The 23,251-nt window shown below is 42.1% G+C and overlaps 1 long non-coding RNA gene across 2 annotated transcripts in view; it reads left to right on the top strand.

Moving 5' to 3' along the window:
• The first annotated feature begins 760 nt into the window (after nt 1–760).
• The window catches only part of LOC109284941 (uncharacterized), a 68,937-nt gene continuing 46,446 nt past the window's right edge, over nt 761–23,251 (top strand). Inside the window, exons 1-3 of one of the 2 annotated variants that reach the window (XR_009459849.1) lie at nt 761–1,119; nt 5,914–6,032; nt 11,608–11,668. This is a non-coding gene — a long non-coding RNA (uncharacterized LOC109284941). Of the gene's footprint in view, nt 1,120–2,969; nt 5,609–5,913; nt 6,033–11,607; nt 11,669–23,251 lie in introns of those variants that run through there. The other variant, XR_009459850.1, reaches the window with a different exon arrangement.

Genomic DNA, 23,251 nt, shown 5'->3' with positions numbered 1-23,251 from the left:
GATGAGGCATTAAATACTTTAAATGTTGAGTCTAAATTAAGTTGTCACAGAAGTTCAGATGTATTAAATGAGTGTCAGTCATTTTGTCTGGGGTATTATAGAACAGATGGAGCCTTGGCTGTATATATTATTGGGACAGCACACTACAAATCAAACTGTCTCACTACAATTGGTTTCTTAGCATTTAAGCTTTGAAAATATTTCATAGCCCACATAAGTTTAGGGTTTTTTTTTTACTGAAACTCCTATGCAGCATGATATGCCCCAACTAATCAAGTATGCTAACAGTTTTTTTCACAGTCTAAATTCTCATTTGCAAACAAGAAACACTAGAGGGCATTAAAAGTTCTATTCAAGTACATCTGTTAATTCAACAGTGTTCTCTTAGCAGCTGTCTATATAATCGACAAATAAAAGCTTATTTACATGATGGAGATCACACTGTAGTTGGAGAAAAATTCAGGTACTTGCATGATGGGTATAAGGACTGACCCAGGCAGCAAGCATGCACACTACACACAATAGAAATGAGCAAAATTATAGCTGTATAAGGATTTCTTTGAATATGAATGAAATGGGCTTTAAAAGACTCTTTTTTTTTTGAGTTTCAGCTATGTAACATAGAGACTAGGAAGCTGATAGCCACATAGTTTACAAGCCCTTTCTGTTCTAAAACATAGAATAAATCTTTTATTTTTGTCAGCTTTTGTATAAGTGCCAGTAGCAGGCTGGCTAGCAGGTGATTGCAGCAGACTGCACACATTTAGCTGTAGAATTCTGCAGTCTTGCAAGGGCTACACCCAAGCTGCAGGCAATAGGCATTGATCGCAGGCTGCCTAGGAGGACTGGATCACCTGATTCAGATTATTGGCTGGCCACAGGACCTTAAAAGGCTCCCAGGGAAAAGAGCTGAGAGACAGACAGATGATTGGGAGAGGCAGGGAGGAAAGAAGAGTGAGGTTACTTCTCAGGGTCTGGAACGAGCTCTAAGGCTGTGATGTTGGAAGTAGTTGTACTACCATGGGAGAGAGGAGCTAGGCAGAGAAGGAAGACTACAGTGCAGAGGAAGCAGCAGTGAGCCAGAGGCACCCTCTCAGGACTATGGGGAAACTCAGGACTGTGAGTACACCCTGTATAGGCTATGTTAAGTTATGCTATAGAGTGCTTTATTTACACTGGTAATGATTTCTAAGAGGCAAGTGTGTCCAGGAAATAAAGAACTGTGCAAAGTCTAAAGGCTTTTGAACTAAACAACCCCTCAAGCCCACTACAGTACTACTCAAAACAGGTTTTTATAGAAACAGTTCTACTGCACTTTAGTGAGCAGTTAGATTTTCCTTCCAATAAAATCTAACTTGTACATATTCATCACAGAGATATCAGAAAATAAAGGAAGGGTGAGGGGGTGTGTGTGTCACTTGGAAGTCCGTTATCAGTAATGGGATAGAATCTGCTGGATGATTTTTTTTGGTTAAACTCCAAATATTTGGGATCACTAGAAGTGTCTGTTTCCCTTTCACAAACCTGTCTGGAGGGGAGCCCTGAGTTTCACTCCACTTACTGCAAGGAACAGAATTAGATTGCCCTGAGGTCCTCTGCCCTTGTATCTAGATTCTGCAGCTGAAATGAGGGCCCTCTGCTGACCCCAAGTACTTTTGGGTTATGAAAGAAGAAATTGTAGGGCTACCCCTCTGGTGAGAGGGTCAACCTGGAGAATCACCTGCTCAGAAGTCATTTGTTCCACAGGCAGCCAGTAAGGAAACAAACAACAAAAGGGGTTTATTATAAAAAACAGAACAAGCATAAGAAACCAGTAACCGTAGGTTGAGATACAAATGGAGATGTAAGAATAAATGCACACAAGGTAATGCCAGAACATTAACCTGTTCTTACCCTACACCTTAAATCCACAGACCATTTCAAGAGCCTGAATGTAGCCTCTTGCTCTGACCCTACTCATCAGGGCCACTTTCATTTGCCTCTCAGCTTGGTATGCATGGCCTTCTTACCTGGGGGACTCAACCACTCTCCTGTACCTGGGAAGACTGAAGACCAAAGCCATGCTCTCTAGGCAGGCTTAACTACCTTCCCCAACCTGGCTATTAACATAGGTCACTTGTTCATTTCTAGGAGGCTCATACTATGCCAGCAACTTCCTGATTCCAAGGTTGGGTACAGACATTACACACAAACTGATCTAAGTGATCAGAAATCAGTCTAAGATTAGAACTATACAGAAGTTCAGTGTGCATAGACTAGTCTAAAAATGGTGGAACCTAGTCTAAAAAAGGATAATCAATTTAGGTTAGAATGGTGAATTGACTTCCCTTACCAGATTACCCTATCAATTCAAGTTGGATCACTGTCCTCTGGCATACCAGACTCCTTTGACTCCCTGAAGCTCCCCCTCCCCTCTCCTTACAGGGAAGTGCGCGAGCACTTGGCCTGTACTTGGTGACTCTGGCTGAGGTCCTAATGGGCCCCACCGCTGAACTCTCCCAAAGTCAAGCCAGCAGAGCCCCTTTCTCTTGAAGAAATTATTAGCCACGCTAATTAAATCACTACCCCTCGCACCTCTGGAGCATGTGTAAAAGTTCCCATGGTTTTTAAGTGATTCTTAATGTGTATTAGATTATTTTAATGCACATTAACTAAATAGCATGCTTTAAGTGATGCTTTAATGAACATTAAAATAAGTGCATTCAAGCTCATGTGTACACATACCTAATGTCATAAACCTTTTGCCCCTGGAAGGCTGAATGCAGTAAAATTAAAGGTTGTGTGTAGATGAAACGGGGCGTGTGTGCACAACACTTTAAAGAGGGCTAAATGCTTTTGTCTTGCTTACTGGTGTTGGCGCAGTGTATTGCGCACTAATTCCAGTTGCTGTAGGAAATTGGGTGGCATAATGTGCCTTAAATGACTAGGGGCACCACAAATTAGAACTCCTCTGAGGAGTTTTAGTTTGCTGCTCCTACAGCCACGGAGCAAAGCACTGGGCTCCATACAGCTCTGGAGGCAGCCTGGGAAAGCAAGCTCCGCCCAAGGAAAGTGATGAGCCTGATCTTTTCCCCCGCCTCCGGGAGCCTGCCTGCCTGTCTGAGCTGTGCAGGGGCCCAGTACCTTCCTTCACGGCTGTGGTGCCCCCTGGGACTGCCTGAGCCAGGTGCCTGCAGGTTGGTGCCACCTGGGGGGGGCACCACCATTGCTGCAGAGGGAATCACCCCCCTCACCTGCAGCCCAGGGTCCTCTCTGTCCACCAGCGGCTTGCCCTCCCCTCCCCACCAGAGAGGTAGGTAAGTCAATGGGGTGTGTGCACGACACAGAGGTTTAATCGGCCCTAAATTGAAGCAGAGTTTTTTTTAAAACCCACCAGTTCAATTTAGGGCCCCCATTTCATCTACACACACCCAAAGACACTAACCATTTCATAAGGCAGAACTATGTATACAGGATGCTGCAATAATACACTGGCGGTAGTTCCTGGAGATGTTATACTAACAGAGTTCTAACTCTGTCTGTTTGAACCACCTCCTCTCTACCCCTTTGAGGAGAGTGGGACTTGAGTGGCATTAGTTTCACATAGGGTCTTTATTAGACAAATGTGAAGACTTATCATTGTGCTTGCTTCCCAGACAAATCAAGGAGTGTCGTAGGGAAGTTCTTTGTGTTCACTTTTTCCTTCACTCTATGTTTGTACCTAGCAGGTTTTCATATCAAATGATCCTAAATCACAGAGCAGGTTGCTACTTTATCCACAACTATAGGTTTTTGCATAGGATTTAGGTTACAGTTGATGCATCTACGTTTTGTGATCTAAAGTGATCAGACCAGTGTATTGTACTACACATTGGTTTTTAGTGACGTACTACATATCTTTATTGTCTTATCTTAACGTAAACCACAACTGAACTATACTAACTTCTCTTATAAGTGACTTTTCTTGCTGATTTCTTCTGAAGGACCTGAAGTAAAATAAAAATATGCATAGTGAATTTTAAATAGATGAGAAGCTATTCAAAGCTACAGACACACACATTGAAGTCATTATCACTGAAATCACTGCAGCAATACAGAAAAATAGGAACCTGATTCCAATGAAAATGTTGCATCCTGTGATTTTAAACTAGTCTCAGCACAGACATATTCCAACCACAAATTTTAGACACATGGTAGCAAGGAATCTTATATATTATTCTAAAACAGAAAAATAAGCAGACAACTCTTCTTATCCAAAGAGGAATCAGTAGGTGCTTTGCAGCTTTCACTCAGAATTCAGTGCAACATCATATTGTCAGACCTATAGTTGAAATAATTATGACTTTCGTCAGTTCTGAAATGCAAATAAACCTTTTCCAGGTGGCTCCAATTTCAAATACACCAATTTATTTTCTGTGCATGAGAACTACAGTGGGATGGATAGCTTAGAAAAGAGGGCATGGTTTGATAGGAAATAAAAAGATGGACAGGATATTTATGCACGAACCCACCTGGTCTCAAAATTGTTTTATAAATCTGACCAAAATAAGAGACATACAACAGGTGTACTTCTGAGAACATAAAATTAATATATAAAGTTGTTATAGCGCTGGGAACTTAGCAAAATGCTGATGTTATATTTTATTTATAACATCATGTATTTATCTGCTAATGGAAAGGACACAAAACAGTATTAGCAAGTGTATCAGAAAGCCCCCTTTTCCTCTTGCCTGCATTTGCTTTCCCTTCTTTGGATATGTTTCTCCTCTTCTACCTTTTCTTCCTTCCTCCCTCTTTCTTTCATGATAGGATAAGGAATTGTGTGTTAAAGTTTGTATGTGTGTATTTTGTATCTCTCCTTGTATTTTAGTATTTTTATCTATTTGTGTGCCATGGCATTACTCTTGTAGCTTATATTTTCTACTTTTCACCTTTTAACTAAATGTGTTTTAGTTTTAGAACCTACACCCTTTTAGTTTTAGAAGTAAGTTATACTCTGTAACAATGTTAACAAGGGCAGGAGTCAAACTGCCGCTTCCCTGTATCAGGCAGGCCCCTGAAAGAGCGAGTGAATCAGTGATTGAATGCATAACACAGTAGCAGGCAGCAATTAACACCTAGGGAAACCGCAGATCAACCAACGGGAGAAATCAATAGGAGACAATGTAGCAACCGGGAATTTTCTAAACTACACTGTTCAAGGGCTAGAAGCCCTGATTTGAGTTAATCAATGCCGGGGACAAACTTTTGGGGCTGAATATCTCCAGATCAACCGCTCCCAGAGCCGGATGCAAAATTCATCAACGGACTCCCAAACCTGCACGTACATGCGGACGACCCCTGGGGTTGACAGTTGCCATCCAGTAGCCACCAAGGGGGAAGTCCCACGAGGGTCAATGACCCCTGGATTGGGCAAACCTGAAAACTGGGGAGTCACTAAAGTCTGCCAAGGACAGATAAAAAGCAGTGAAAAGTGACCCTCAGTGGCGCCCTCTTGAGCTCCAACTTGACCAGCACCTGACCTGTCCAGCCAGAAGGACCAGTTGGCAACCCCCTTCTGGAGGATAACACCACGCTGAAAGAAGCCTTGACTGGCCATTGACGGCAGACTCCAGCGCCTGTGGGATAGGTATACCCAACTCCTGTAACTCGCTACTGTCTGTCTGTGTGTGTGTGTGTGTGTGTGTGTGTGTGTGTGTGGGGGGGGGGGGAGGGACCAACCCCAAGGTTTATGATTTGACTTCATTACAGTGTTTCAATCTGCCTAATAAACCAGAATTTTAAGGATCCTGAGTTGGACATTTGTAGCCAACGCAAGCAACAATATTAAATAGACTTTCACTGACCGATACAACCTTTATGACTTGCATATTTTGATTGGCAACTTGTGACAGTTGTAGTTTATGTCCCATCTCTTTCGTATCAATCCTGCAGGAAATGGCATCTATACTGCAGTGTGCAGAAATACCAAAATGCCCAAAGCATGAAAAATTCCTGGAAGTCCACAAAGGAAGCTTACAAATAAGGACCAGAACTCTTTCATTGTTACCAATGTAAGTATCTGTTGCTGATTTCCTGAACTTAGACTTTTGTGAGCAGCTTTTTTCACTTAGGACAAATTATTGGAAGAAACCACCAGCTATGGTTTTCACCACAACATGTGTGCATGTGCTTTACTTTGAAAATAGGTTTTCTCTTTGAGGCCATAGATGCTATGGGTTCTACACTTGGCTAATGTTTTACAGTCTTGGGCATGGATAAGGACAAACTGGCTATTGCTCAACTCTGACTAAATGAAACTTACACTGGTCACAAAGGAGAAGCCTTGGGAAGAACTGGAAGAGAGTACTGGTACCTGTACATGAGAATACAACATGCTCTTACCAATATATCTTGGAATCTAGGGGACATCACTTGCGTTTTCAGATAGTAGCAGTGATTCATGGCTTGTTTGTTTGTTTGTTTGTTTGCCTTCTGCTGGGCACCGGTCAGCAGCAACAAGGGCTGGGTTCAATTTCGGGGTACTAAATATATTTTACCTTGGTTTGTGCCCCTACCCAGACCACTTGGGAAACACTAAATGAATTACTAGGGTGTCCTGCAGAAACACAATCCCCTCCTCGCAAGCAGTGTAAACACAAAAGACTGATTTATGACAGAAAACAGAAGAAAACAGCAAATGCAATGTAAAACATCACTAACTACAAGACGCAGTCTATAGGTTGCACTGCATCAGGGAAAGCTGCTAGAGAGCATGGGTCCTTCTGCAGTACAAGGGGCCTCATCACTCTTTTGACTGTTCAAGGGCCTAGCTTCAACAGAAGGCCTTGCTTAATCCTGCCCAGCCTGTGGTCTGGTGAGTAACCATAGTCCTATGGTGAATGAGGTTAGGGTTCAAATCACACTGGAGAGAGATGGGCCTAGAATTGTGGATTTTCATATCCTGGTTAGCAAAGGTGGGCACCATTACACTGCAATCAATTTGGTGTCAATGATTGCTACTTTTAGGATTTGGTCATTTACAATTTCAGGGATTTGCATGGCCTGTCTCTGCATCCACAGTAAAGTTTAATCATAATGACCATAAAGTTGGGTCAGAGGTGAGGAAAATATGGCTCATGGGTCAAATTCGGCCCACCAAGGAATTTTTTTTTTCCAGCCTATTGCAGGTCCTTCAGCCACTCCCAGCCTGGGGCTGGGGTGGCACAGTGACCAGACTCTGCTTCTTGGCAGCTTTGGTGCTGGTGGCGGCTGTCTGTTGCTGCCACCAGACCTGGCCCTGCTGCCCAGGCACACCAGCACATTTGCCACACACCCATCACTGGGCCACTGGACAGAGTGGGTGGGCAAGGTCTCCAGGGAGATCAGCCTGGGACCTCTGCAGACAGAATACGCTTGGCCACGCAAATGGGGCTGCAGGTGAATGGGGAATGGCATTTGGTAACAGGACAGGCAGGTGTGGAGCAACATCTGGGAATGGGATAGGTGGGCAGGTAGTAGATAACTCTGAAGTGGACTAATTTAGGGCACAGTAATTGGTGTACACATGTAGACACTGACACTTTCCTGCAGTAGATTAGGCTACTGTGCAGAATAAAGTCTTGTGTAGACATGCCCTATTTCTGGAGTACTGCTATCTAGAACTAGAGAAGCCCCATAGAAGTGAGTGAAGTGCAAGCCCCATAGGATACCCTGTAGAGTACCAGAGTCTGAAAGATGTCAAAGCACAGTGAAAGGAATGCACACTTACATATTATGTATTGCTATATTATAAAACATTCATTTCACTATTTTAATTTGTTTTTGGAGAGAGCAATTTTATATATCTAATATATATTTGCTCAGCTTTAATGTATGAAAGGCTCTGATGCTACAAGATGGAGTAAAAAAATAAATTGATTTGTTTAATATAAAAGAAATTAGAATGAAGTGATTTGGTTTTAGAATACAGTACCTGTAACCCACAACACTGTAGATAAAAGGACAGTAATGATCAAAGTCAGCCACACAGTGATTCATGATGTGACAGTGTTTAAATCAGAGGCTTTACAAGGTGACATGTGTGATATATGTTTTCAATTATGCCAGTCATTAAAATAAAATACCTTCAAGATAAGGTAAAAATCAGGACATCAAAAATAATTTTTTAGCCCAACTCCTAAATAGTATAAATAAAAAACTGCAGTAAAGGTAGTGGAGTCTGTGTTCTTGGATTGTAATGTTATCAATAGTAGCATGACTTCTGACTTCATTCACATTTGCCTTTCCAAAATGCCCCACTAGCATGACTAGAACCCTAACTGAGACAAGTGATGAAAGGGCAAATTGGTCATCCTCTTCATTCAACTACTAGCTTTTTCAAATACTGCAAACAAGAATGCCAGCTATCATAATTTTTTATGTGGAAATGTCAATGAAAAATCATAAAGAAATTATCAGCTTACTACTTCCCTTAGGCCATGTGAGCAATCAATTTATTGTCTTTACAAACAAAGCATTAATACTATTTATCACTGGACCAATGACCTTTTTTTCTTACTACCATGAATTCTTGTTATGTGGCAGGTATAACAGTATGGAACACATAATAAGGATAAAATAAATATTTTACTCAAGAGTTAAACAAAATGAGTCAAATATACTTCCAGATGTATAATAAAAAATGGTTAAACTTAATAATAATTTTGATTTGAGTCCTGGGCCCTTATCATAAAGGCTTTGTGTTCACAAGGAAAAGATAACATTTGTTAATGAACACGCATTTACAATCACAGCAGAAACAAGCGGCTGTTGTTTTAACACGTTTGAACTCATTATGTTCCTTGTACAAGAACTTTATAGAGCCAGGGTCATTTACTGCTAGTGTCTGTAAATTAATTACACTCTGCACAAAGTTCCTATCTGATGACTCAATCATATTCCTGAGCATCTTATGATGAATCCTGGCTTTCTTCCTCGAAAGCTTTTAAGAAAAACCACAGGCAGGGTGGTCTTGCCAAGCAGGGTGCTGCCAAGCAGTACAAAGATATGAAAATCCTACAGCCTGTTAGGGCGCGTCCACACATGCAAGCACATGCACTTGCAGCAGCTCAAATAGAAGCAGTGCAGATTTGAGCCGGGGCTTCTTGTCTCGGTGCACATGCTTAGACATGCACTTTATTGTGGAGCAAATTGTGCTACTTTTGGCAAAATAACCCTGCCTGGCTCCTCCCAGATCAGGAGCCTGGGGAAGCTAAAGCCTCGGGCCAGCACCTGTGCTGTCCCCAGCAGTATAAAAAGCTGCCTTGTCCTGGCCCCAGCAGTACAAAAACCTGCCCTGGGAAGCAGCTTAGGGCTACTCACTCTCAGGAGCTTCTGGGGCCTGGCCACTGGATACCTGGGGACACTACACCTTGTACCAGCTGGACTGCTGAAGCAGCACCCCAAATCCATTTTTAAAAATACCCCCAAATCCATGTTTTTCCACAATTAAAACAAAAGACTACACACGCACACGCGAGAGAGAGCCAGTGATCAGTTGGGCAATACTTTATTGGTATATTTATAATGTTAAAACAATTTGGAAGCCTACCAGTGTCTCTATCATCACAATAAAATAAATTCTAAATACCTATATGTGTTGATGTGTGCTTTTGGTTTTCTTTGCACATTATGGGTGTGTGATGGGGTAATGTGGTGTTTGCAGGAAGGGGGTGGGAAGGGGTGTGGGGCAAGGCGGGTGTGTATGTGTGGAGGGATGTGGGTTGGTGTGTGGGTGGGTGTGGGGCAGTTGCTGGGGGGACTGGGTGTGGGGGACCTTGTCGAGGGGCTGCTCAGGAGGGGTGGGTCCCCTGGACCCCACAGGGTGCAGCTCCCCCACACAGCACATGGACTGCCCACCTACAAGGCCACAGCCACAGCCCCCCTGCCCAGGGTTCCAGCTCCCCCCTGGAGGGCTACAGCCCACCCGCCCAGGGCCCATAACTTACCTTTCACAGCAGCAGTGGGAGTGGAGCACTCTGAGCCTGCTGCTGTAGCTCCCAGCTCTTGGGGACTGCACGCCGGGCCCAGATAGGTCCTGCCACCCTTGGGACCCCTCTGCTGTCTGGCTGGGCCGGGTCCATGGCAGCAGGACCTGGTGCGGTGCGCTGTGCCTGTGGGGAGGTGACGCGTGCCGGGACCTGGCTCAGCCCCATGTGGCTTTCTAGTTCAGCTTTGCACAGGAGTGGGTCGCACAGCTCCAGAAGGCATGGCTCCTGTGTGCGCCTCCTAGAGCCACGTGACCCACTCCAGTGCAAAGCCAGACTAGCAAGCTGCGCTGGTTGGGCCAGGTTCCTCCGAGCCTGCTCCAGCCACTTGCCCCCCACGCAGCTCCAGGGACATCCCTCTGTGCCACTCCCAAACCCCACCTACATCCCCCTGCCACCCCTCATACCCCTCCCCACCCCACCCCCATTCGCCTACTTACCATGGACAGCGCCGGGGCAGCAGGAGCACTGGGGATTGAAACCAGAGCATCTTCTGGAGGACTGACTCCTGCTGGCTCCAGACACGGTCTGGGACTGTGCCTTGCTCTGCTATTCTGTGGAGCTGTTTTTTCAGACCCTGGATATCCAAGGGTCTAATTTTCTCCCTATGCTGCAAACTTGTAGCGCAAAGAACATTTTTTTTTCATTCCCACATGTACCTCTTGTCCTGTCTCAAAGGGGTTTCAGACAAGGCAAGAGGCACGTGTGTGCTCATCTGGACGTGCCCTTAAAGTCTACTGGTATGAGATGTGCAATGAAAACAATGGTGTCTATAAACATGATATATATAAGCTCAGGTATTTTAAGTGTCCTGAATATGTTGCATGTATCATCTATATACAACAGTAAGGTAATTAGGGGTGGGCTAGAGGGGCACCCACCCCTAGAGCTGACTTAGGGGGAGCACCAGAAGGGCAGTTTGTTTAGGTTGGTGTAACCTTTAAAGTTATCTTTAAATGATATATGCATTTATGTCATATAAAATTGTTTTTAAATGAAGAAACATCTCATTATACTACAGAAGAGCACATACCCCTAATATAAAACAGCATAATAGAATAATATTCGTACACTCAGGTAACTTTTGCAGAACTAATGCAAATCTGCTTCTGTGAGTATCCACATAAATCAAGACACATGGTAGGGCTTAATATTCATAATAAAAAAGCAGTGACAAAGCATGCAACAAAAGATCATAATATGGTTCTGAGCTGTATTTTCTGATTGGTAGACCCATGCATTTATTAGGAATTATTGAAAGAGTAGGACATCATTAGCTGAAGCATGCTTATATTTTAAGTGCCATTTCCCCATAATAACAACTTACTAAGCATGCTGTATAAAACTAAGGAGAAGAGGGCAGATCTTTTCCAAATGAATAAACATATTTTTCTTATGTTGCATGTGGGCAACTTTTAACTTACTTGTAAAATGAAAAGAAAGCTCACTATTCCCCCTTCTGCTCCTCCTCCTCCCAATACACACTATTTAGGATTGCTAATCTGTTCTGGTTTGGATCCTCTGTTCTATTAGTGAAAACTGTACTGTAGTTCTTGTGTTTATTTTAAACTATCCAATAGAGTTTAATTCTCCCAATTCATTCTTTTTATTTCTACATTAGAATATTCAGAAGAACAGGTGAAGGTGAACAAATCCAGCAGTTGGTCCAGCACATTAAAAAGGTATTATTTTAAATTCTCTGTGTCTGCAGAATAGTGGAGTTTTATTTTAAATCTTTCAGATGTGACAGAGGAAAAAATAATCATCAAAGCATGATAATTTAAATTGCTTTAATTGAAGTGATGCTGGTGCCCATCTAGCCCACCCCTAATTGCATTACTGTTGCACATAGATAGCAAGTACACATTATGGACTTGTTTAAAATATGTATAAATTGTAAAAGCTGGTGAACAAAAATTTGTGCTGAAAACTGTTGGACCTGCATGTAAGCAGTAAGAGTAGTTGAAGAAGGCAAGGTGAAGTTATTTAACAAATATTAAAAAAAAATAATTTTAAAAATCCTTCTGAGATGGATTCATGTTCTGGTTGATCTCATAGTAAAGGCTGTGCTTTCAGATCTGTAAAGGGAGAGCATTTGGAACTGTATCCCTTTATTCCACAGCTCCCTCTCTAGCTGGCTAAGAGATTCCTCAAGGATTTAAACAATTATATCCCTGGAGAGATTCCCAGCCTGCTTCCCTCCACAAAACAGGTCAACAGTGACTCAAAGACCATAAGATGTTATCGATTAAAGCATAACAATGCAAAGTATGCTGGATTTCAAGCGCCTGTTTAAAAAGTTTGCTTTGTGTCATGTGGAAATGTACTGGAATGGGCCCTTAGTAAAGGGTTTTGTTTGTTTTATATACAGCATAAAATCAAAATTAAACTAGGTAAATAACAACTGCAAGCTAACATAAATGGTTATTCCTAATAGAAATTTGTTATCATACATGATCTTGAAATACTACTTTTATTGTCAGATTTTAAACATTTTTAGTTTTACATCTAAATATAATGGAACAAATGTAATTGGCTACTTTTTGCTTGCTACAAGTGGGCCTTGTTAAGTGCAAACACCTCATGGACTAAGTTGTACCAAACCTAGACATTCAGCTGAAAATTTACCTGCAATATGCCCCATTCCTGGATTCCTGGTGCAGGCAGAGTATTATTTGAATAATGAATCTGGGATTAAAGCCAAGTAACCACCGACTGAAAATTACCTTGTACATTATTATTCAACAAGGACTGTGTTGAATTGGGGAAGTGTGGAATAATACAAATGTATTTTTGCAATGTTCCCCATGGGCGACCCTTTCTCACTTACCATCACTCATTAACAGTCTGAACCAAGGACTTTCGATGCTGTTATGCAGACCTCACCTACTACTTATACCAATGGAACAATTCTCTCCTTTGGCAGCAGCTTTATAGAAAGTTGTCCACTAATGCTCTAGCTTTGCAAGAAAACATGACACACCTTTTCATTACATGATCACTGCCCTTCATCCCATCTGATAAATATTCCATACATATTTATTTTAACTGCTAACTGATGTTGCTTCAGTAAAATAACTTGAAGAAATGTAAATTCTTGTTCTATTAGCATACACTGAAACTTAGGAGGTTGTGCTGTGTAGCCACCTATTTTAATGAATATTCCTGCCAGTGTAACAGGAATTAGAAATTAGATAAATTCTTGGAGATTTATGTTCTCTTCAGGTGATTAAAAGCACTTGGCTTCCAATGTCAAAACTTGCAAAATCATATGGCTGTAATAATGTTTTAGCAATGTAAGACCTATCATGTGCTGTTGCCTATGTATTCATGCATATATGAAACAAAAAATACATTCAGCCTCATCATGCTCCTGTTGAAGTCAATGGCAAAATTCCTCTTGATTTCCATAGTGAAATGGTGTTCAGAATCACAGGGCTTGATAATGGAATTAGAAATATGTTTAAAAACGGTTCCCAGATGTATGCTGTGGTTAGACACCAATAAGTACATATTTTAGGTGTATCTGCCTCAAGCAAACTATTTCAACTGCCAGCACAGTAGCAAATATCTACTGCTGTTTCAGGATCTCAAACTGCTTTAGCTCAGCTGATTTACCACAACAATCAGTCTATCTAAGCTCATAAATAAGATTGTGGCATCAGGAAATATAATTCAGGAATGTTGACTTCTACTCTGCTCTCCTGTCTATTAAATCACAGACTGGTATAGGTTAAGATAAAACGATACAGAAAAGTTCATTATTTTTACATATGATTTGAGAAGGCGCTCAAAAATGAAAACCTGCATTTGATCTGGATGTAACTTCTCTGGTCTCTCCTGTCATCACCCTTTGTCCTCAGTGACCTAGCCTCAGTTACTTCTTCCAAAAACATCTCACTTCCTTCCCTGCTGCCACCCATAACTACTCCCTCTGGCCAACAGATTTCTTCCTTTCAAACCCTTCCTCAAGGTGCATGCAAAACTACTATATGAAATCTGCCAAATAGTTGATGCCTGTACTGAGTAGCAACTGGGAAAGGATTATTCATTACTTACAAAAGTAGTAAAAAGCTTTTAATTGCTTTGAAACTGTTGCATTCTGCACATTTAATAGCTGAGGGAACTGCATAATTTATGCTTCTCTTCTTCCTCCGTTTTCCTTGTGAATGTTCCCTTAGGTGTTGTGCTGTCTTAAATCACATCGAAGTCCTGTAAAGACTTCTGGACATGCTTAACTTTATGCACTGAGTTGCCCTGTTGGAGTTGATAGAATTATTCAAAATGCATAAATTAAGCACTTGCTATAATCCTTAATATGATTAGGACCCTAGATGGAAATTAAACTATCTGTAAGCAGTGACCATCTCTACCCATGGGCTTAGGCAGCATCTAAAGCAGGGGTGCTTAAACTTTTGGTGCAGGAAGCCACATGCGTGGTGTGGACCCATCTATGGGCTGGATCAGACACCACGTGCAATGACTGGGCCCTGTGCTGCCTTTGCTTGGCCTACTGCTGGATGGGGCCCTGCACCCCGCTCTTGGCCCCTCACTACAGGAACAGGGCCCATGCTGCCAGATGGGGCCATGGAGCCTCCTCCCTGGGGCAAGCATTGCCATATCACGGCCCCTTTAAACAATATCAGCCTAGTTTTTTTGTGCTAAATACCTGCCCAAATAGGAAAGTCTTACAGTGCTTCTGAAAGATGTCCAGGCTCAGGCTCTGGTGGGAGTCAAGTATGGCTAACTATAAATTCACACCAACTGGGATTGTATAGGTTACAAAAACTTGTTAAGGTTACAAAGTATTTACCTCCAATCAAATAGGCTACTCTGGCTTCTTATTTGTCCTGTGGACTTTTGCAGGTGTGAAAGGATATCTATAGAAAGATGCTCCTGAGTCTCAGATCTCCATCCTGCATCATAAAAAAAAAACCACCCAGGTATTTAATATACTTCTCTTCACTAGCACCAATCTAAACTTTATCAGATAAATAAAGGCAATGGAGCAGATCTTATTCTATGTATACATTTAAATAGACTTAGGCCCTAAAGTTTGATTCTGTTTCAATCTGCCTAGGTTCCCCTCCCTTTCCCCACAAGTCCTTAACCCCCCTGGGTCATATCCTGTCCACTTGTTAAACACAGGATCTGGCCCAGTGGGTTCAAGTTAGTTTTTCCTTTAACCAACATGGGATGAAGTATTATTTTACTCACTTGTTTACAAAGAAACAGGACAGTAGGCAGATAGATGTCCATTAAGCACAGTTCAGTGGTATGCAGTCAGTGGAAATCAAACCATTTTCTTCAGTGTGAGCATATTTAAAAATCAATTTTATAGTACATTATAAAAATGTGCCATTTTTATTCATGGCAATGGAAAATGTATAAGCACAAGGGAAGCAAATGACGTTAGTAGTGAAACAGGACTGAAAGCCCACTGAGCATTTGAAGTTCTAAGTGATTTTTATGAGAATTGAAAGTGGTCAACACCTTTAGTGGAGTTGGACCTTGGAGCTTTTTAAAAACCTTGGATTTAATCGCATCTGATTCATAAGAGGAGGTGTCAGTCTGAGCCAAGACAATACCACTGTCATGTAAAAAGGAAACTTGGCTGTTATCTTGGAAGCGTTCCACCCAGTAGATTCTGTAGAGCAGGAGGTAAGGCAGGGGAACGGGTAAGACTGGCGGAAGGACATATGCCATCTTTCTTCACCTTACTAGAAAGCTGAGTGGAAAATTAGCTATAAAATATCTTCCTATTTCCCTTGGACTTTAGGCTTTATGAAGTCTTACACTTTTCTGATGGATGTTGGAACAGATATTTTTCCTTTATTTAATAAAGCCTACATGAATGATAGACTAGCTATGGCACTAACACCTGCAGGTACTAGTGCCATAGCTGACCTTTGACAAAAGGCTTTTTGGTTGCAGTCAACTGAAACTAGTTTATAATGTGACGCTCCCCAGCTAACATACAGTTGAAGTAGGGATATATTTTGTCTTTGAAAATAAAACAAAAATGAATGGATAGTATCTTCATGGAAAGGGGGTAGTGGCAGAGAAAGGAGTAAATGACAGCTAAGGAAAACAAGTAGGTCACTGAAATGTCCAATGGATTAAAATAATTTCTAATAATTACCTCCCATTGCCTGATTTGAGCCATTTGCTCACCTCAGACTATAAAATATCTTATAGTTAAGCCTCTAAAGGCCTCTTTTAGGGAAGTCAGGATTCTTAAATGCACTGTGCAGTCTCTTTCAGAAAAAAATATAAAATCAGTTTGGAAAAATGTACAGAGCAGCTTGTTCCTCTGGGTGTCCATAAACTTGGTGATTTAGGATCAACGTTTGTAGGGAATATATAAAATCCTCTGTAAATGTTTGATTTTTCAGAGAAAGAATCCCCAGACTTACAACTGCATAATAATGTAATGACTATTTTGACTTTACTGAAGTCTTATGACAATGGGCATGTTGAATAGGAGGTTGGTTAGCTTAATGAGAGTTTGTACTTTGCTCTACATTAAACTGGAGTACTGCGTCCAGTTTTGGGCTCCACAATTCAAAAAGGATGTGGAGAAGCTTGAGAGAGTCCAGAGAAGAGCCACGCGCATGATCAGAGGTCAGGGAAGCAGACCCTACGATGACAGGCTGAGAGCCCTGGGGTTCTTTAGCCAGGAAAAGCGCAGGCTCAGGGGTGATCTGATGGCCACCTATAAGTTTATCAGGGGTGACCACCAGTATCTGGGGAAACGTTTGTTCACCAGAGCGCCCCTAGGGATGACGACTAGGTCGAACGGTCATAAACTATTACAAGACCATTTCAGGCTAGACATAAGGAAGAATTTCTTTACTGTCCGAGCCCCCAAGGTCTGGAACAGCCTGCCACCGGAGGTAGTTCAAGCGCCTACATTGAACACCTTCAAGAGCAAACTGGATGCTTATCTTGCTGGGATCCTATGACCCCAGCTGACTTCCTGCCCTTTGGGCAGGGGGCTGGACTCAATGATCTTCCGAGGTCCCTTCCAGCCCTAATAGCTATGAAATCTATGAAACATAAAAAGAATCCAGAAATGTTCATGGTTTGATGAAAATAAGGAAACGCTATAGCTTTGATGCATTACTTATATACTATAGAGCTGCTTTATTAAAAAACACAGCTGAAAACTCAGTTCTGGTCAGCCATTATGATTGTCAAGTTGTGGAGAGATTGTTTTTATTACTATTGCCTTAAGAGTCCTAGACATTGTCTGGGACCCCATTGTGTTAAACAGAACAAAAAAAAATAGACTCTGTACCTACAATCTAAGGGTATGGACAAAATTCCTTTTTAGTTGCTTTAAAAACAGAACAGTAGTGGCTGCTCAGAGTTGGTGCATCTACTTGTGCAATTGTGACACAATACACTCTGGACCTGTTTGAGACAAAGGAGACTGCTCCCAGGTGCAGCGTCTACATGTGCACCTGGGACAGCAGCAATCTGAGCCATGTTGGAGAAGGCCCCTGGCTGGCTGGACTGACCAGACACAATTTACACCCATGATCCGTGTCCACATATACATTTTAGTGTATTAAATTATTCGGCTGTAAGATGGTATTGTCCTCGATGGTACTATCTTACAATGGATTTAATTAATTTACTGCACCCTAATACCAGTGCATGTGTGACGCTTTACTGAGGAGCTAATTAGTTTACTATGGAGTACAGCGCACATGTAGATGCACCCACTGTGTATCAACTGTTGTAATCTAACTGCATGAGCTTGCAGCATCGCAAGTTAGCTAACTTGCCCTAACTTTGAGCCTGAATGAAACAGGATTAAAGTTTTGCTATGTTTTGCTATGCTTGTCTTGGTACAGGCTCATGCAGAAAGATACACAAGTACAAGGAAACAATTAAACAATGTTGGTCATAAGGTAGGCAGTGGTCTCTAAAAAGCTGCTAGTGATGTAAAGGCAAAACAGAAAAGGAGAGCGCTGAAGGTTCTTCCTTTATTTTTCTGTCTATATAGGGGCTGGCCAGACTTTCAGCCCTTAAACTGAAGTCACACAGAATGACACTGCTGAGCTTTCCCTTATGGGACCTGTTCTATATAGCTGGAGAGGGTGTGGAAGGGAGTAAGTAGAGTAGTAATGGTACTTCCTTTTCCTTAAGTGCTGGATAGTGGAGATAGAGAAGGATACTTCTGCAGAGGATGAGGAGGAGGGTGTGTTTTAACAGCTTTTAACTTGCTAAATCTTTGAAACATCCCTAGAAAATTCATGAAGATGAATTTGCTCACATATGAAATACAGAGAGCCTATTCTGGAATTGTGTTTTGAAATCAATTGATTTTTTTCCTCTTGACATGCAAATTCTAGTACCAACTCAGCTATGGAGTTGTGAGCACTGCCTCTCTACTGTGTAACTTTTGTTTTGCTCCTCACTGTTCCGCCGTTAATTTTCAAATAACCATTTAACACAAAGGAATTTAAACTGCTTAAGACGTAAAGCAGAGATGTCAAATTTACCTGGGGCCCTAGGTCAGATGCCAAATGGATCCACAGACAGGATCTGGCCTACGCCATAGTCCAGTGGTGGTGGTCCCCTCAACAGTGGTAGCAGTTACCATGGTGGTTGACACTATAGTGGCAGAGGGGCAAGTGGCCACAGAAGTGCCCAACAGGTGGTGGACCAGGTGGTCACAGGGCAAGCAAGAGGTGTGTCAGCAGAGTCCTCGCTTGCCTGATGCTAAGATCTATGTTCACCAGGGTCATAGCACTCCATATTTTGCAACAGGCCATGTCTACTGCTGACTACACCCCAAATTTCCAGTAGTCCACTGCTAGCTTGGTAGCTTAGATGAACTAGCTATGTGGGCCAAATCTGGCCTGTGAGCCATATGTTTGACACCTTGATGTAAAGAGATTTTCAGGAAACCAATCAGGAAGAGAGAATAGTGTTGTCTTGATGCAGAGTGACTGTGAAATGAGTCATTGCAGGTATTGCCAGAGTTGCATATAAAAATTCTCCTTTGCTTAAAAAGGGAGCTATACATAGACTTATACATCTAGCACTGTCAGTTTAGTAAACCAGCTCTTTTTCCAATGGAGAAAGTGGTAAGAGAGAAATCCTTGAACTGCCCAACTAATGAGGTGCCAAATGAGAGTGGTAGAACAAAGTCAACATTTCATAAGGGAAGGATATGTACAAAGCCATGACTGTGCTTTATTTAGCAAGTAAGTTAAACAAATTCCATCATCCTACCATACCCAAGTGCTCTTCATACTCAATTCAGTACAATTTTAGTCATATATTTAATTTAGCAGTTTGAAATGAAATATCATAACCATTTGGTCAGGTACAAGAAGCCAACAAGATACCAAGCAATGGTTAAAAGAGGGAAAGGAAAGCGAAAAAGCAAATGTATATGTTATTCCAGTGTGTTTAAATATCTTTCCAGAATGCATTTTTTTTATAGTTGTTTTAAGATGTAAATGAGTTTCACAAAAACCTTTAAGGAATCTTCAAAGTTCTGTTTTTCATTGGTTTAAATGTCTGTATGGTCAGACAGAGATGCCCTGGCCCAGATCTTAAAGATTTTTTCGTTCTTAGCTCCACTGTACCCAATAGGAGTTGAGGGAAATTTGTAGGAGAATCTGTCCCCAAGTTACTTTACTGTGAATGCAGTTGTACTGCAAGCCTGTTACTGAGTTCTTAGTATTTATGCATCCTCACTAGCGGCATCAGGGGCGGCGTGTAGGGGGTGCATGCGGGTGCACATGCACCCCCTGAGAAAATGTGCTGCCAGTGCTGTCGGCGGCACCTGAGGGCAGTCGTCATTCGCCACCCCACTGACAAAACCACCGATGGCATCTGTGGGTGGTCCATGATCGCCCCTGGCTGCTGCTGCCACTGCTGGCAGCACCTGTGGGTGGTCACCGAGCCCTGGTCAGTGCTCCCCACCCCTCCCACCACCACTGACAGGGCTGGCAGTGTCTGTGGGAGCTCCCTCGCTTACTGCTGCTAGGCTCCCGCTGCCACCAGTGCAGCCATGCGCCCCAGCTTCCGGGGGGCATGAGTCGTTCATGAGCAGGATAGATATAAATCTTAAAGACAGAAGGACATTGAGTCTGATCTTCTGTATATCCCAGGCTATTAAATTTCATGCATTACTCCTGTATTTATTCTAATAACCTTCATTAGTCTAAAGCGTAACTTCTCCTCTGAACCAATGTGGGGTTTACCCATGGTGGTCCTCTTCCCTTATTGTGGCTTTTTGTTCTCCTAATAAAAATTTAGACTTCCCAATTTTCATTAGTATTTTCCTGTCTAAAGTTTTCTTCCCAATACATTTTCCTTCTAGTTTTCCTCAGCTTAAAAAAATAGCAGTTTTCAAGCACCACGTATACATACTACTAGTTGGGACTCTCCTCTGTTTGCCCATGCTGAGTAAAATCAGGTCATGATAACTGGTTCTTAGGCAACCATGATCTTCCAGTCCAGCTTTATAATGAGGTCTAAAATAGACTTACCTTGTGGTAAGTATAATAGCTCTTTGTTAATAGATTATAATGTATAATTTTAGAAACATTTTAGGTACTCTATTACTAGCTGATTGAGAGCCCCATCATATACCTCCCAAATTGGTGGTCCCAAAAGACAAGTGTTTTCTTCATATATTCAAGTATGTAATAACTGATGCTGTTCTCTGGCTTCATGTAGTGGTCTTTAGCAACAACCTCTCTGCCCCTGCACACACCCCATGACCCCCTCCTGGGCTTTGTTAGATTGATCCACATGTACTTAAGATTATGAGATTTTGAATTATTGATAACTCATAGAATCATAGGAAAGGGACTGCAACAGGGATCTTGTAATAGTAAGAGCTTTGCTTAATGCTCATAGCAAGAGTTTTGTATGCTGACTTTATAGTAAGCTAGTAAAACAACACATAGCTTTTTTGCTCTGTGAGCATGACCGAACCATGAACCTAGATAGTAGAATGCTGTAATACAGTAGAATGTAGTAAACACCAAGTGTGTTAGATCACGACTCATCCCCAAATTCTTAGCTTGAGATAACCAAATCCCCAGTTCAAAATAATGTTATTTAGTCCAGACTATATAAGCTGTACATTCTTAAATTATGAAGAATTCCTCCACTCTAGCAAGAAATCTAACTTGCGCAGAGCCCGGCGCAGGCTATCACATCCCCAAAATCAAAACACTCCAGGGCCAGGGGAACTGTGCAGAGTAGCAGCTGCCGCCTAGAGCCGGCGTAAAGTAATCATCCCCTCTGCTCTGTCCTATTGCCTGCCTCTGCAAGTATCCTTAAATATAGGTTTGCAAGAGTAAAAACAACCGTAAGTACGTCCTTTGTTCAAGCATGGAGAATCTTCTGAACCCAGTAGTTCATTCTAAAACAGATCTCTTACCCTATTATTGGGAAAGGAGAGCAAGGATAGAAAAACTGGCAAGACCACCTTATATCTAGAACCTTTGTGGTTTGAGGGGTGAAGGGTGATTACCTGCAGTAGAAAGCAGTCTTAGCCAGGGACAGCCAAAGCAGCAGAGCTGCCAGGATAAGCACCCAGCCTAGTAAGAAAGAGCAAACTGCATGCTACTGGTGAGTGGAGAGAGTGTCTAATGAGAGTTGGCTGTCCCTGGGTTATGGACTTATTTCCTGCAGACTGTTAGCAACAGACCACTGAATGGCTGATTGTGAGACTGGCAGCACTTGGGCCCTGTGAACAGGCAGCCAGATCAGCTGACCAGCAGGGAGGCACTGACCTGTATATAGACTCTCCTCCAGGGCAGAAGGACTCTTTGGGTCTGGCTGCAGAGAAGGACAGAGCTCTCTATAGTGAGAGGAGAGGAACTATAAGTCTATCAGGAAGAGCTTTTGCCTGCAGAGAGATCAAGCAAGTGCTCTTGAAAGACTAAGGATTTAATTAAGGACAGCTCTTGTGTGCCATAGGGGGTTGAGCTTTCTGCCAAGGACTGTTTAACCCAGTCCATGAGTTCTGTTTTCTGTTTAGTTTATAACAACTGGTGGACTAGGAGTGGCTGTGAGTGGAGACCAGCAGGCTGCAGAGCAGAGTGTCCAGCAACCCCTAGTTTTCTCTTTTTCTTTTTTATTCTTCTCTTTTTGTGAAGGACAGGAGCCTGAGTAGGGAGGGGCCACAGCCAGGGAATGGAGGTTGATTAGGGAGCAGTACCACCAAGCTGCCTTTTTTAGTTTAAGAACATTGGTAACTTCCCCCAGAGACTTTGGCAGTTATACACATACCTTTCCATCCTATGACGTGGTGGAGATCTGGCAGGTCAGAGCAGACTTGGTTAATTAAGTCCATTTGGCACATGCTGCTCTGCATCATGTGCAGTTGTATAAACGGCAAAATGTGCATCAGCATGCAGAACTTGGTGGCAGTGCATTTTTGAACTAAAACATCTTTTAGATATTTTAGTTCAAAAAGATGTTTTAGTTCAAAAGCATGCCACCACCATTTTATCTGCACTGACATGTATTTCACTGCTTATACAACTGCATGCACTGCAATGCTGGGCACTTTAAAAAGTACTCAGCGCTGTGGCATAAGAAATTGTACAAATGCCCTTTATTTCAGTAAGGCATGGCAGGTAAGTGAACCATGGGCAGGGGGGTTGAGGGCAGGATTTTAAAGGAGAACAGGGAAATGCAGGATGTCCTTGCAGGCCAGGCCCTTGAGGCCACCCTTCAGGTATGTTCTGTTATGGGAACCTTGAAGGTTACCTAGTTCAACCCCCTGCAAAAATGTAGGATTTGCTGTTACTCAGTCATCCCAGTCTTTGCTAAAGAAGATTCCACAACTTCTCAAGACAGCTTGTTCCATTGTCCTACTCTTCCAGTTAGGAAGTTTTTCCTGAGACTTGACCTGAATCTGTGTAGTTGTAGTTTAAGTCCCTTATCTTGTGCCCTTTCCTATCTAACAAGGGGGAACAGCGACTTATCTTGGGCTTTTAAGTATGTATTAAAAACAAATGTAATTAAGAAAAAATTAAAAACAGTTGAAAGGCTTTTCTTTTTTTGTGAAAAACCCAAAAGTTTTTAGTTGAAAGCCTAATTCTCTCAGAAGGTCACTTGGATGAATTTTTTTTAACCAGCAGTAGTCATATTACCTTGAGATTTTGGGAAATAAGTCTGTCTGTGAAATACAGTATTTTTATTAATTGCTATAACAGAACAGGAAAGGGAAGATATGAATATTGCTAATGTTGTAGATTGAAAAATTTTGGAAAATG

This window comes from Alligator mississippiensis, chromosome 2 (assembly GCF_030867095.1).
Source record: "Alligator mississippiensis isolate rAllMis1 chromosome 2, rAllMis1, whole genome shotgun sequence".
In the NCBI taxonomy this organism is placed as follows: domain Eukaryota; kingdom Metazoa; phylum Chordata; order Crocodylia; family Alligatoridae; genus Alligator; species Alligator mississippiensis.
The sequence above is the reverse complement of the archived record's forward strand: the minus strand, read 5'-3'. Positions and strand labels throughout refer to the sequence as shown.